Source organism: Peromyscus leucopus, chromosome 22 (assembly GCF_004664715.2).
Source record: "Peromyscus leucopus breed LL Stock chromosome 22, UCI_PerLeu_2.1, whole genome shotgun sequence".
NCBI classification, from domain to species: domain Eukaryota; kingdom Metazoa; phylum Chordata; class Mammalia; order Rodentia; family Cricetidae; genus Peromyscus; species Peromyscus leucopus.
In genome coordinates, this window is record NC_051081.1 from 7,663,987 (window position 1) to 7,680,129 (window position 16,143).

The window sequence follows — 16,143 nt, forward strand, 5'->3', positions numbered from 1 at the left end:
TTTCCTCCTAAGTGAGTTTATAAAGATGAAGGGTTCTTCCATGTTCTGCTCCACAGTCTAGTAAGTTTTCTCAGATGGGGGACGGGTGGGTACCTTGCCCCTCTCTAGCCACCCATCATCCTTAAGCTTCTTCCTGTGGTTTCTGAGGACAAGGACCGAAATCTCAAGCATCTCTCTTCACCTGCCTGCTCTGCCGTTCAACACAGACTCCTACTAAGCCGTCAAAACTCACTTTCTCCAGGAACCTTTCCGCGCCTCCTCCAGGTCTCACTGTGTAGCCCATGCTGGCCTGGAACTCTCACCCACCCCCCTCAGCTCACCCAGTGCCACCACGCTCAGTTCTCATCGGGGTCTTTGCTGCTGCTGTGCTTCTCTCCTGGAACGCTTCCACCCTCTCCTCGCGCTGGTCTTTCTCTCTCTTCCTCTTTTTTTTTTTTTTTTTTTTTTTAAGATTTATTTACTCGCCGGGCGTTGGTGGCGCACGCCTTTAATCCCAGCACTCGGGAGGCAGAGCCAGGCAGATCTCTGTGAGTTCGAGGCCTGCCTGGGCTACCAAGTGAGCTCCAGGAAAGGCGCAAAGCTACACAGAGAAACCCTGTCTCGAAAAACAAAAAACAAAAAAACAAAAAACAAAAAAACCAAAAACAAACAAAAAAAAAAAACAACAAAAAAAATTTATTTATTCATTATGTATACAGTATTCTGCCTGCATACATGGCTGCAGGCCAGAAGAGGGCGCCAGATCTCATTACAGATGGTTGTGAGCCACCATGTGGTTGCTGGGTATTGAACTCAGGACCTTTGGAAGAGCAGTCAGTACTCTTAACCGCTGAGCCATCTCTCCAGCCCTCTGTTCCTCTTTCTTAACCTTTCCTCTCCTGGTCCCGGCTAGAAAACTTCAGCCTATATCGTCCCCAGGCCAAAAACGTTTCTGTCACTCCAAGTTGTCTTCTGACATCCCTGCATCCAATCTGTCAGCATATCCCATTCATTTCACCTTTGTGAAAATTCCAGGGCTGGAAGGCGGCTCAGTGGTCGAGTGGTTGTCTGGCATGTGCGAGGCCCTGGGTTCCATCCCCAACACTGGAAATAAAACCAAAACTAAGAGAGCTGGTGTGGTGGCACACACCTTTAGTTCCAGTACTAGGGAGGCAGAAGCAGGAGGATCTTTGTGAGTTCAAGGCCAGCCTGGTTTACAGAGTGAGTTCCAGGACATCCAGGACTATACAGAGAAACCCTGTCTCGAAAAACGAACAAAAATAAAAACAAAAATGATGAAAATCCACTCACTCCCTTTCCCAGCTCTTCGCCAGTCCAGGGCTAGGTACTGGGAACTCCTGTTCCTTCGTCAACCTGTTCATAATGTTGCCGCCAGAGGGCGCCTGTTACAACCTTTGCGTAGAGCCCTCTCAGCTCAGAACCGTGAGTAGCTCCCACCTTCCCCAGAGTGAGAACCTCAGTCCAGGGCAGGTGAGATGGCCCAAAGGGTATCTTAGTTAGGGTTACTATTGCTCTGATGAAGCGCCATGACCAAAAGCAACCTGAGGAGGAAAGGGTTTATTTCACTCACAGCTTCACAGGGCGCATGTTAATATTCTGACCCGTCCCTTGAAATCCTGCCCCCTGGGACCACCCTGCATTCTGAAAAGCCTCATTTTAAGGAAAAACCCCTCCCCTTCCTCTCGCTCTTCCTCTCTTTCTTCCCTGCCATGAGGTGCGCACACCTCTCTGCTTTTCCTTCTTCTCTTCCTTTCTCTCATTTCTGTCTCCTTCTGTCTGTATTATAATAAACTCTTTCCGCGAGGATGCAGCGCCTGGGTTGTGAATGAATGTCCACAGCCACTGCCACCGCCATGCCTGCATGGTGTGTCTCGCCGGCTGCCCACCGCTGCATCTGCGCAGCATGCCAGCATGTTTCCCTGCACGTGCAGGATACCCTTGGGGTCCCCCATGCAGTGTATCATAACATTGGTGCCACACGTGTCTTTTGGGCTTTAAGCCCTCTGGGCCCTGTCCCCATGCGACGGCATATGGAGACAGCTGTGCCCACTCAATTCCAGGGCCCAAAGCCTTCGGTACAATGATGGCCCATTGGCTGTCTTGCACCACTATCGTTGGCCCTTGCTGACCCTCTGGGACACTGGGGGTCAGTCCGCTGGACCTTACTAACGCACTGTGGAAAATGCGCCTATTTCCTCCTATCCCGCGCCTCTGCTCCACTCGGGACCAAGCCCATAGCCTAGCCGCAGAAATGTCTGTTCACTTGACTGTTCACTTGCCGTTAACACTGGGACTCCTGCTGTTGTGTCAAGCTGGGTGGAGCGTAGCCCCTGCCCCCACCACGGCCACGCACACCATGCCACAGCCCAGGGGGGTCCCTCTCTCCACTAGGCTGCACCGCTACTCTGTTTCCTCTCCACAGCACACCTCTGAGCTCCAATGCATTAACTGTAAAAGTTTTCCCCCAATTTTTTCTCTGTCTTTGTTTCACAAAGTCTGTTTCCTATGTGCGGATTGATACGGCCATCTCTATTTCTTTCTGACTGACTTTTAAATGCCGCTGTTTATATGTTCCTTATCATTTCAGTTTATTTTGCAAAACAAAACAAAAAATACCCCACATGACCACCATATTCACCATATTTGATAAGGGCTGTTATGTGGTCAGACAGACGCCATCTTTGCTAAGGTCAAAGGGGGACAGGTCATATGACCTCACCACCATCTTTACTAAGGGCACCAGGAAGTCACTTTCTGACTCAGTTGTGGGCAGGGGCAGCAAGATCCTATGCAGGGATAATGGGATAATGTAGCAACAATGATGCTTAAGAGATTTTAAATCTTTTTAAAATGCCACATGCTTTATTTTTGGTATTACAAGAAGATATTCCAGAGATCTTGAACCTTTCCTTGGGGAGCGGTCTTTAGGTCTCTTGATAAATGGTTCAGGATATAAATACCAGTTATACATACTTCTTTAGCACAAATCTGTAATTCTGCTAGAACTCAAGGGTATGAGTCTATTTCTGCTGTTTTGCAGACACCCATTGTCTGCTCTCCTATGATAGGGATTTCAGTACTGATTGATAATACTAATTAATCTAAAACTTTTATTTCTTTTTATAAAATAAGTATTCATATACACCTCAGGAGATCAAAAGAAGCCATTGGGTCCACTTCACAGAGGTCAAACGACCTCCAGATAAATGCATTTCCTCACGTGTCTATTCCTGAGGATGGTTATTTTCTCCCTCCTGGTCTCCCTTTCCCAATCACTAAGACCATGGGACAAAAGGTTCCAAATAAGTTCATAAATTTGAACTCTTGTTTCTAGTCTGTATCTCAGCAGACTGGCAGAAACATCGAAGCAGCAGTGTGGACCACAACCTGCAGGGGCTTTCCCTGCTACGGATGCCAGCAGAGACTCTTGTCTGTGTGATGTGGACCAGCCCAGGCAAACGTAATTGTTCCCTGTCTCTACAGCCGGGTCAGATGACCACATACTTTTGATAAATACCCCATTTCCTGGGCTCCCTCCTTACCTTTGACTAGCCAGGGTCCTGAGCACCTGTGCCCTAGTTCAGCTTGAAGCAGCTATGGAGGAGAATACGTCATCCTGTGTCCCCTGTTCCCAGGACAGGTTTCAGGGCTGAGTTCAGGATGGAACCCCTGGTATAGGGAACCGAATTGGCTACCTAATGACCATTGATATACCAAGAAACTGGACCCAATATTGCAATAAGACGAGACACTTGACCTTCTTAGTGCAGAACAAAAGAGGTATTACATAATCTTGAGAAATTATTTCTACATAAATTATTCAGGATTATAATCTGACTGTACTCAAAGATCAGAGCTATAGAGCTACAGGGCCTTAAAAATATGTAATAGATTCAGATATCACTGCCATCATCTTAAAAAATGTCCCTCCTTGCTCAAGGTCTGTTCAGCCTCCCTGTCCTTGCTAACTTCATTAAGCTGTAGCTAACTGGGAAATCTGTACACTGAGATTTAAGTCATATATATGCTCTCAAAGTTATAAATACATCTAACAGATTTTGTTCCCCCAGTCTTCAAACACCTTTAGAAATCTGAGAATATGACATTTAGTATAAAAGCTTTTATGATAGAGAGACATGTCGGCTCCTGGCAGCATCCTGTATCTTCTCCAAGAAGGTAGATGGTCACAGAAGAACTTCCACCTGGAAGCTTATGGCAAGGTCAGCCATGAAGTGAAAAGTTGAGATCCTGTTCAGATTGTGAATAAGTAGAACAATGGAGGACTGATTGCCCCATACGGAAAAGTCAAGGTGGGTCAGTCTCCCCAAATTTCTACTCCACAGGAAAAAAATCTCTCAATCTTCTGGGCCTATCAGCTGAACAACTGCTGCCTTTGGGGCTTCTGTCTCCCAACAACCACGGAGAGACTTGGGATTGCTGCCCAGGTAGCTGGAAAGCTGTCTCACTTCTCTTTAAATTTATCCTTCTTAGATCTGATGATGTTTGAGACAAGGGTGGATCAGTTTAATAGCCCCAGTCCCAAGATTACTGGCAGCTCATTAATAAGTTTCCTATTAAAATTACAGACATGCATGCCTCATTCACAGACTTCATGGTACAGAATAGGTTGGTTTCAGATATAACTTCAGAGGTTCAATGTTTTAATATTGATAAATGCAGCTTTGATAAACTGATAGAACACTGACTACAAAGAGTTCTTAAGAGTCCTTAAATTTCTATAGATTTTTAGCCCCCTTTCTATGACGTAAATCCATTCCAGCTGTCTTACAGATGCCTGTAGGTTCTTGGGAAAAGTTCTGCCACTGTATCAAGAAATCTGGTCTGATGAAAACCAACAATCTCCAGAGCCCATTTTTGACCCCACCTATTTTTTGAGCGTATTTTGCAGATTCACTGTTCCTGCCTGACCTCCAGAGAAACGGCAGATGCTGTGGCTTCTCTACTCCTGATTTGGCGTGCCATTTCCCCCCAGGCTCCTGGAACACCACTGCTGCAACCTGCCTTCCGGCTTCCTGAGATCTTTCGCCATGCATGACTCCAGTTCCCCCCTGCCCACTTCACCCCTTGTCAGCTTGGAGCAGTCTCGGGAATTCAGCGCCCTTGTTCCCCACTTGCTTGCATAACTCACCTCTTTTTATAATAATCAAAATGGAGGAATGTTAATATTCTGACCCGCCCCTTGAAATCCCACCCCCTGCGGGCCACCCTGAATCCTGACGTAAAAGTCTCATTTTAAGGAAAAACCCCTCCCCTTCCTCTCTCTCTTCCCCTCTCTTTCTTTCTCGCCCTGAGGTGTGCACACCTCCTCTTCTCTTCTCTTCTCTTCTCTTCTCTTCTCTTCTCTTCTCTTCTCTTCTCTTCTCTTCTCTTCTCTTCTCTTCTCTTCTCTTCTCTCCTCTTCTCTCCTCTTCTCTTCTCCTCTCTTCCTCTCTCTCCTTTCTGTCTTTCTGTCTCTTTATCTCTATATTATAATAAACTCTGTGAGGATGCAGTGCCTGGGTTGTGAATGAATGTCTACCACCACCACCACCACCACCGCCACCATGCATGCATGCATGGTGTGTCTCCCCCACCGCCCAGCATCTGCCCAGCATGCCAGCATGCTTTCTTGCCTGATGTCACTGTGTGCCAGGCAGAAGCAGGAGGGAAATGGTTAGCAGGAAAAGGCACTTGGAGCCCAGCCTGAGGATCGGGTATCCATACAAGAGTTCATCTTCAAAGCCAGTGAGGGCAGGAACTTGCAAGGACAGGAACCTGAGGCAGAGGCCATGAAGGGGTGCTGCTTACTGATTGTTTTCCGTGGCTGGCTCAGCTTGCTTTCTTATAGAAACCAGGACCAGCAGCCCAGGGATGGCACCACCCACAGTGGGCTGGGGCTCTCCATCAATCACTAATTAAGAAAATGCCCTACAGGCTTGCCTACAGCTGGATCTGGGTGCTCTCTCTCTCTCTTTCTCTGTCTCTCTCAGTAACTGCTGAAGACCTTGATCCAGGGTCTGGGACTGGTAAAAATAACTCTTAGCTGTTTCTATCCTCCAGGGTCTTCCTTCCTTCCTTCCTTCCTTCTTTCCTTCTTTCCTTCCTTCCTTCCTTCCTTCCTTCCTTCCTTCCTTCCTTCCTTCTTTCTTTCTCTCTCCCTCTCTTTCTTTCTTTCTTTCTTTCTTTCTTTCTTTCTTTCTTTCTTTCTTTCTTTCTTTCTTCTTTCTTCTTTTTTCTTTTTCTTTTTCAAGACAGAGTTTCTCTGCCCTGACCATCCTGGAACTCACTCTACAGACCAAGCTGGCCTCGAACTCAGTGATTCACCTGCCTCTGCTTCCTGAGTGCTGGGATTAAAGGCACGCACCACCACCACCCAGTTCAGGGTGTTTCTATTAAGCCAGATTCACTTTGTTTCAGTGTTCTGTTTGAATCTATTGTGGATCCCAGGGTTTCATACATACTGTGGAAGTGATCTACCACCAAACCACTCCCCTAGCTCATAATCTTTTAAAAAAGTAATAAATTGAGGGGCTGGAGAGTTGGCTCAGCTGTTAGGAGCACAGGTTACTCTTGCAGAGGACTGGGGCTCCGTTCCCAGCACCCACATGGTGGCTCACAACCATCTGTAACTCCTTCTGGCCTTCTCAGGCATTGCATGCATGGGGCATACAGACATACCTGCAGGCAAACACTCATATACATACAAAATAGATAAAATCTCAAAAGTAATCGAATCGGGCGTGGTCTTGCATGCAATGCCTGCACTTGGGAGGCTGAGGCAGGAGGATCATCAGTTCAGGGCCAGTATGGGCTATAAAGTGAGACACTGACTTTAAAAACAAAACGGTGAGGGCTGAAGAGTTGGTGCAGTGGTTAAGAGCATTTGTTGCTCTTGCAGAGGACCTGGTTCAGTTCCCAGCACCCACATGGTGGTCCTAACTCCAGTTCCAGGGGAATCTGACACCTTCTGAACTCCTCGGGCACCAGGCACACACATGGTATATAGACATACATGCAGGCCCAACACCCATAAACATAAAATTAGAAAGAAAATAGACTTGAGTAGGTAAAAGTACGTGGCACCAAATCTGATGACTGGAGTCTGGTCCCTGGGACTCACGTAGTAGAAGGAGAGAACCAAGTCCCATGGGCTGTCCTCTGACCTCCATGCACACTTGTGTCTTCCCCCACATACATATATATATATACACACATAGAAATTAATAAATAGCCGGGCGGTGGTGGCGCACGCCTTTAATCCCAGCACTCGGGAGGCAGAGCCAGGCGGATCTCTGTGAGTTCGAGGCCAGCCTGGTCTACCAAGTGAGCTCCAGGAAAGGTGCAAAGCTACACAGAGAAACCCTGTCTCGAAAAACCAAAAAAAAAAAAAAAAAAAAAAAAAAAAAAAAAAAAAAAAGAAAAAAGAAAGAAAGAAAGAAAGAAATAGATGTAAGAAAAAAAAAGAGAGAGAGAGAGAGAAGTTTGGAGCTAGATGTAGCAGCACAAGCCTGTAATCCCAGAACTTGGGAGGTGGAAGCAGGATGGTCAGACATTTAAGGCCAGCCTGGACTACATGAGTCACAAAAACCGAAAGAAAAACATATCATTAGTTTTTATGACTGGTTATTGTTTTGGTGGGAGCTCCGCCTCAGCCCTTGGCACCCTGTCATCCCTATACCCAAAGAGTCTGGAATGTTCTGGTAGAAGATCTATCCTCAACTCCCCTCTCCCATCTCTTTTCCCAAACCTGCCCCTTCAAAGCCCGCCAAACACAGCTCCTCTCCCAGAGATGCTCAAGACCGTTCCCACAGGGTATTTAAGCTGCATCCCCCAAACCAGACACGTGGTTTTCCAGTCTCTCATCCCCGTCTCCTCTCTAGTGGGCTGGAGAATCATCTGGGAATGCTTTACCCATTAAACCGGGGCTGTTTCTAATTCGGTCTGGTTTGGATTGCTGCGTCAGCAGCGAGTTATATCGGGGTGCAAAAACCCTTTCAGTTGCTATTCTATCACCCAGATGAGCTGCTTTCCTGTTTTCTTTGACGGGTCACTTAATTTTCCCATCTTTTTATTGATCACGCAGAGTGCTACTGTAAGTACAAAAGCGAACATGTGTATGTGTTTTCAGTTCTTTGGGGTCTGTACTTAGGAGTGGAATCTCTGAGTGACAGGGTAATTCTGTGCTCAACTCCTGGGACCCTTGCTGTACCACTTTACCTCCCCACCAACAGAGTCAGCGGAGGGCAAACTCTTTTTGTTTGTTTTTGTTTTTCGAGACAGGGTTTCTCTGTGTAGCTTTGCGCCTTTCCTGGAACTCACTTGGTAGCCCAGGCTGGCCTCGAACTCACAGAGATCCGCCTGCCTCTGTCAGGGCAAACTCTTTTTGTTGTTGTTGTTTTGTTTGTTTGTTTGGAGACAGGGTTTCTCTGTGTAACAGCCCTACCTGTCCTGGGACTAGCTCTGTAGACCAGGCTGGCCTCGAACTCACAGAGATCCGCCTGTGCTGGGATTAAAGGAGTGCGCCACTACAGCCCAGCTGAGGAGGGCAAACTCTTGCTCAGGTTTGGGAGCCCTGGGAAATACCTTTCAACTTCATTTTAAAGTTACATTTACTTATTGGAAGAGGAGTATCGTTGGCAGTGTATCGTTGGCTAGAGGACGGTTTGTGGGAGCCGACTCTTTTCGTCATGTGTGTCCTAGTTAGGGTTACTGTCGCTATGATGAAGCAACATGACCGAAAGCAAGTTAGGGAGGAAAGGATTTACTTGGCTTGCACTTTGGTATTGCTGTTCATTATTAAGGGAAGTCAGGACAGAAACTCACACAGGGCAGGAACCTGGAGGCAGGAGCTGATGCAGAGGCCATGGCAGGGGTGCTGTTTACTGGCTCACTCAGCCTGCTTTTTATTTTAAAATAGAACCCAGGACCACCAGCCCAGAGCAGCGCCCTTCCCCGTGAATTACCATTTTAGAAAACCTCCTACAGGCCTGACTACAGCCTGATCTTACAGAGGGATTTTCTCAGTGGAGGAGTCTTCTTCTCTGATGACTCAAGTTTATGTCAAGTTGACATACACCAGCCAGCATAATGTGGGTCATGGGGATCAAACTCAGGCCTTCAGCCTTGTCAGTAAGTATCTTTACCACTGAGCCATCTTTTTTACCTTAAAAAAAAAAAAAAAAAAAAAAACTTTTTAAAGATTTTTTTTTTTTTTTTTGAGAGAGAGAGAGTCTGTTTATGTAGCCTGCTGGCTTAGAATTCACTATCTAGACCACACTGGCCTTGCCTCTCACATTTTTAAGATAAAAAATTATTTAATGATGTTGATTTGCGGCAGAGTATGTGTGTGCACATGCGTACAGTGCCTGTCAGGTCAGAAAAGGAGCTGAAGGTACAGTTGGTTGTGGGTTGCTTACAGTGAGTGCAGTGAACTGAGCCTGGATCCTCCTCCCGAACTGTGAGTGCTCTTAACTGCTGAGCCATCTCTCCAGACCCTGGAAAGACCTTTTAAAACATTAATGGTGCTGGGAGAGTAGCACAGGCCTTTAGTTCCATGGAAGGCAGAGGCAGATGGATCTCTGGGAGTCTGAGGCCAGCCTGGTCTACAGAGTGAGTTCCAGGACAGCCAGTCTACACAGTGAGACCCTGTCTCAAACATTATTTTTAAATGAATTCTTTGAATTTTATACATGTATATACTACATTTTGAGCATATTCATCCCCCCATCTCACTCTCACCCCTTTCTTGCCAACAACTTCCCCTCTCACTTTCCTGCTTTTCTATGACGTAATAGGGGCTTCTTGTGTAAGCATGGGTCAGGGGGTGTCATTTTCCGGAGCGCTGACTGGCCCCTTCTGTGCTCTGCCTCTGGAGCCCACACGGCTGTCCTGAACCATCTCCCAAGTCTAGTGATTGTTTCCAGCTCCTCCCGTTCTGTGGTCTTGCTCCCATCCTGTCTCCTTCCTTTTGCCCACCCCCATTCTGTGAAGTGGGAGGTGACCAATGCGAACCCCTCTGGGTTTGCCTGCTGGCTTTCGAGTTGGGTTCAACTAAGAGGGAGCCACAGCAGGCTTTAGAGGGAAGGAGAAAAATGAGGGGCTCGGCGCAGGGGTCCTTTGGTGACCTGGTGAAGGCCCAGGGTCCTTGGGATAGGCCATTCACGTGATGTCACCTGTCACTACCTTCCTTACCCTCCGCCCCCAGTCGGCCTCTGCCTGTCCTCACTCTGAGTGAGCTGTCACCCACATTCGACTCCATGCACAGCTCTGTCTTCCCTTTTCACCCAAGTGACCCATCCACCCACTCCCGTGCTGTCCACTTTCACCCCAGTGAGGTGACTCAGACTCTCACATGTGTCCTGCTGCCTACCTGAACATCCCACGGCCCTTGTGGACTGGAGGTGATGGAGTGAGAGTTTCCCTCTGCACTGCTGACACTTGTGACCCCTTAGTCTCTGTTGCTGGGGGTGTGCTGTGTGTGGCAGGACACCGACGGCATCTCTGCTCTCCACCGATGACATGCCAGTGGCACCTTTTACCCCAGCGTGATGACCAAAAGTGTCAGGAGAGACTGCCCGTGTCTGCTAAGCTGGCACAAATCAATTCCCAAACTCAAAGGGCCAGTACTTGCTTCATGCCAGATGCAGGGCTGAACGTTCTGCAAGCACCACCTCATTTCACTGTCCATTTTATCTGTAGAAGGATGGGTAGCTCAGAGCAGCTGTGTGACTTTCCTAACACCACACGGCCAGGAAGCCTACTGCCGGTGCCTCTACACCCAGACTGTTGGGTTTATTCCTCTTCCCTGGTATTCATCTCTCTGTATCTTCCAGTCCCACATCCAGCCTGTGATGGAGGTAGCTAAGGGTCCTGGGCCTCAGCCCCAGCAACTCCCCTGCCCCCCGGCCAGGTCTCCATTAGCCATTTTCAGTCACTGGAAAGATCCTTTTCAAACTCTCTGCCTTCGGAAATTTGTGTTTCTTCCATGTCCCCAGTAAGGTCTTCGTTAGCACCATCAGCAAAACTAAATCACACAAGTGAAAAGATAAGTAGGTTCTAATATGTTTTAAAACTAGGCAAGCAGTATGGGGGCACTTTTGCCCAGACGCCGTCTGTGACTCCCCATTGCCCACCAGACCAGCCGGCATCCACTGAAATTGACCCTCAGGGCCCTCCCAGCCTCTTCAGCTCTCACACCCCAGGCCAGGAAAAGCTACCTGCCGGGCTGCACCTTCAGGTTTCTTTGTGCCTGAGCCCCACCCCCTCTGGCGAACAGGTTGAAATTCAACCTCTCCCCACAGACCTAGCTCTAATATCACCTGCTTCAGGCCACCTGGTCTGCCCCCCCTTCTGTGGTTTCCAAGCAGAAAGCTTCGATTATTTCTAACTCTCGTTCTTCACTTCGAATTCCCACCTTCCCAGGGCAGAGTGAGAGAGGTTGACTGGAGGGAGAAGGGAATCTCTGAAGTGGAGGCCAAGTGTTAGTTAGTTAGTCTTCAGTTAGTTCTCCCCGCTCTCTGCCAGCGGGCCCATGTCAGCTGCCTGCCCACCCCAGCCATGTGCTCTGTCTCACATCTAAGGGTGGGGCTGACTGGATACCTGTGGGACGGGTGGGGCTGGCCAAGGACAACATCCCGGTGCAAGGTCAGGGTGCCTGTGAGTGGGTGGCTTGTGCCGAGGTGGCAGCTGAATAGTCTAATGCCTCTGGAGACTCTCCCTTCATCTTTTCTGTTTTCATTTATTCATTTAAAATTTTAATACTTTTTAGATGTGTTATTTATTTTATTTTGTATACGTGAGTGTTTTTGCCTGCATGTATGTTTGGGCATCATGTGCGTGCCTGGTGCCCTCAAGGTCAGAACAGGGTGTTGGATCCCCCAGAACTGGAATTACAGATGGTTGTGAGCTGTCACATGGGTGCTGGGAACCCAGCTCGAGTCCTCTGCAAGAGCAACAGATGCTCTTGACGTCTGAGTCATCTCCACTTTCTATATTTATTTAAGTACTGTGTGGACCACAGCGGTCTGTGGCAGGCCTCTAGAGGTCAAAGGACAACTCGTGGGAGTTGGTTTTCTCTTTCCATCATGTGGATCCTGGGGATTGAACTCAAGAAGTCGTGCTTGGTAGCAACCGCCTTTAACCTGGTGAGTCACCTGGTTGTCCCTTCACTTTTTTTTTCTTTTAAAAAATATTGCTCTTACTTACAGATTTTTAAATCATTTTTGATTGTGTGTGTGTGTGTGTGTGTGTGTGTGTGTGTGTGTGTGTCTGCTCACACGAGTGCACAGCCTCTGGTCTCCTATGCCCTGGAACTGGATTTACAAGCAGGCAATTGTGAACAGCGAGTGTTTTAAATGTCCGAGCCGTCTTCCCAGCACTCTCCCTTTCATATATATTGCAACATTTATAAATAAACAAATACTACACACACACACATTTCGACAGGGTTTCTTTCCTTAAGTAGCTCAGGCTGGTCTGGAGTTTGCAGTCCTCCTGTTACCAAGTTCTGGGACAACGGAGATGGTGTTGGGAGGACTTGAAGAACAGCGGTAGAACCCCACCCGGGAGGGCATGCAGGGCCGGGTCCAGGAAAAGCAGGTAGCCCGCCACCTTGGCCTGATGGAGCCTGAGAACTCTTGAGAGCCCCCAAAGAGCGCTCCGGTGGGACAGTGACGATCTCAGAGGTGATGGTTTAGCAACTCCTCTGCAAGCTTGAGAGCCAGTTCTGCCTTGGGGCTCTGAGGGGTTGGTGTGGGAGATGGGTGACCCTGAGTGGTAAAAAAGCTCTAATAGGAGTCAGAGCCAGGGAGTCTGAAGGTTCCCGGCTGTTAGCTGTCTTAGTCTTCTCATCTCCATCTCTGTCTGTTAAGTTTTTGCTTTTGGCGCCTGTCCCCACCTCCATGTTTTGGGTCTAGTTAGAGCTCTGGATTTCGGGGGCCAGGCTGGCAAGCGGCAGGGCAGGGGTGTTGCCGTATGGGCGTGGCCCCGCCGCGGAGAGGAAGGGCTCCGGGCTCAGCCTGGCGGGTTTAAAGGGCTGGCGCTGTCAGACCGCGCTGTCAGAGCCCAGGTGGCTGGCGGCACCTGCAGATCTGGATCTGGATCGAGCTCCGCAGACTTAGACCCGGGTGAGTGAGCCGGTCCAGCGGCTGTGGCCTGAGCGGGGCGGGCGGGGCGTGCGTCTGTGGGCGCAGTCAGTTCCAGGACCCCGCGACCAGCGGATGAAGTTGAATGACCAGGAGTGGAGCGAAATGTCGGTGTCTCCCAGACAGTTGTGGGGTTTTAAAATTTTTTAATTTTCTGAGTGCTCCCGGTGTCCTGGAGTAGCTCATTTTTGAGTACCAGTGGTGGAGATAGAGGGAGCTTCTTGGGCCAAAGATTTCTGTTCTGGGACACCTCTTTAGGCGCTGCCTGACATATTGTCTTGAAGAGGAGGCCTGAGCTGGCATGTAGTTCAGTGGTACAAGTTTTTTTCAGCATTCTTGAAGCTGTTCATCCTGCAGATGAAACCTATCTGCTTGTAGCTGCTGTGTGCATCCACAGAAGTGTCAGGACCTCCAAGTTCCCTTCTTGAAATAAAATGGTGGCCTAGCCCCTCGACTTTTGGCTCTGAGCTCTGGAAATCAGTCAAAGGTGGTATTTATCCCATAAGTGCTGACTGGTGTCTCCGGGGCCTTTTAGAACTACTGCTGGGCTGCCCAGCTTGAGCCTTGCAAGGGGGATCTCTGGCTTGAGGTGAGAGATAGGGAGGAAGAGGCTGCCTTTGGCCTCTGCACCGGCAAGTGTGTGTGTGGGGGGTCCTGACAGTCCCTTTCTTGGTTCATCTTCACAGTTCACCACGCCCCCTTTGCCCACAATGAAGTCCTCTCTCCACGTTTCCCTTCCCTCCCAATCTCTCTGTTTTGAATCAAGAGCTCGTAACCTCTAGTGTCTTGAAGATGAAACCCCTGAGATCCCTGCACAGACTCTGATGTGACTGATGGGGAGCCTGAGGGTTAGAGAAAGGGAATGGGTACCTATGGACACTCAGTGGGCATGCTGGGATTGGAACAAACCAACCCTGTCTGACCTCAAAATCCTGGGCTGCTTTCTGATGGCCTCGGCATCTCTGTAGAGCCCAGCTTAGGTTTCTGAGCAGTAACCTTAGCCGTGGGCTCGTGTCTTGGTGGTGACCAGAGTTGGGAACCACAGAGGGGCTCGGATGACCTGGGAGATATTCAGAGAATGAGACCTCATCTCTCCTCCATGACCAACTAGCTTTGGGCTTTGTTCTGTAAATCCCAGATGTCCAGGTAGCAGGAATGAATATGCTTACAGTAACAAGTGGTACTATGCCTGATAGTGAATGAACACTTTGAATATTCTATATGATTCTTGTTTTAATGTGTGTGTGTGTGTGTGTGTGTGTGTGTGTGTGTGTGTGTGTGTACAGGCACAAGTGTGGAAGTCACAGAACAGCTTTTGGAAGTCTGTTCTCCCCTTCAGGCCTGTGGGTGTCAGGGACTGAACCCAGGTTGTGAGGCTCGGCAGCAGATACTTTGACTCAGTGAGCCATCTCGATGACTCAAATATTTTATATGTCATCATAGCTCTGCAAGGTGGAGAAATATGGTTCCCATCTGAAGCAACTGAGATTCAGAGAGGCATGGACACCTGCCTCAAGTCACACAGCTACAAGGGATAGAGCACTATAGAATCCCTTCTGTGGCTCCTGTCCAAGTGTGGCCACATTTGCAAGGGTGTGCAGAGGTCATAACATCCCAGGGTGCCAGTGACCTTTGAACTTCTTTTAGGCTGGGCAATGGTGGCGCACGCCTTTAATCCCAGCACTCAGAGAGCAGAGGCAGGTGGATCTCTGTGAGTTTGAGACCAGCCTGGTCTACAGAGTGAGATCCAGGACAACTAGGGCTACACAGAGAAACCCTGTCTCAAAAAACCATAATAAGTAAATAAATACTTCTTTTAAAGGCAGGACCTTTTGCGGAAAATGCATCTATGTGCTTAACATCGACACTCTATTCTTCCCTGCTTGCTTTGGCAGCTCAGTTCTGTCCTCATTCGTGATAACTGATCCCGAGCTTTCCCTCTGATTTCCAGACATTTGGCGTGCTCAGTGTGGAGAAGCAGACCCAAAAGGCTGTTTTCTTCAACTCAGACCTGGAGTCTGGCCCTTTGGTGGGGGAGAGGAGTCCCTAGGGTGAGGCAGATGTTTTGTGTTGAGAGTCAAGGATCGGCTGGGACAGGAAGCAGATCGCCCTAACTATTGGCTAGGAGAGGGAGACTGGTTTGTGGGGTGATAGATTAACTCTGGGGTGTTCCTATGTCAAGCCCTGGCCAGTGCTCGACATTCAGGAAAAGGCATGTATGCAGTACCTGGCCAGGGTACATGCTCTGAGTTCTTTCTTGTGAGCCCACACACCTTGTATAACAAGTCCCTGGCTGGTGGCTTGCCAGCAGAACCTGACAAACCAGAGCTCCCTGGGTGTGGGTTGGGCTAGGCTAGGCTGCAGGGCTGGTTGATGGCACCACTTCTGCCAGATAAGGCAGCCCCAGCAGAGTGGAAGGGATGCTGTGACGGGCAGGATGGGCATCTTGCTGATCAGGATGACACCCGGGGCTGGCCCTGCCAGCCTCCCACAGCCTTCCAGAGGTGTGGGCTTTGAATTTGTTTCACTTTTTATTTTGATGAGAGAGTGTCCCTTGTAGCCCAGACTGGCCTCAAACTGACTTTGTGGCTGAGGATGATCTTGAACTTCTGATCCACCTGCCTCTACCTCCCAGGTGCAGGGGGTGACAGGCACATGACACACACCTTGTTTTCTGGGATGCTGGGAATCAAACCCAGGGCTTCATGTGTACTAGGAAAGCACCCCACCAGTTGATCGACACCCTCGGTCCCATTTCCTCCACTTCTGCAGAATACTAATAAGCTATGGGAATTGGTTCACACCTGTCATTCTAGCACTTTAGAGGCGGAGGCAGGAGGATCTTGAGTTCCAGGCCAGCTTGGACTACAGAGCAAATTTTGGCCTAGCCTGGGCTATGAGACACTATTTCAATCCTAAACCAAAACTCAAATCAAACCTATGAAATAGTGGTCATAGGAATGGATCACATACTATGTGTATGTGACATGTCCTCACATAC

General features: G+C 48.8%; 1 protein-coding gene across 3 annotated transcripts in view; it reads left to right on the top strand.

The window, feature by feature from the left end:
- Positions 1-13,028: 13,028 nt before the first annotated feature.
- Positions 13,029-16,143, top strand: part of LOC114680858 (cytochrome P450 4F22) — a 42,295-nt gene continuing 39,180 nt past the window's right edge. For all 3 annotated transcript variants that reach the window (XM_037197912.1, XM_028854022.2, XM_037197913.1), the window contains exon 1: positions 13,029-13,124. The gene's annotated coding sequence lies outside the window, so the exon portion shown is untranslated. The remainder of the gene's footprint in view (positions 13,125-16,143) is intronic.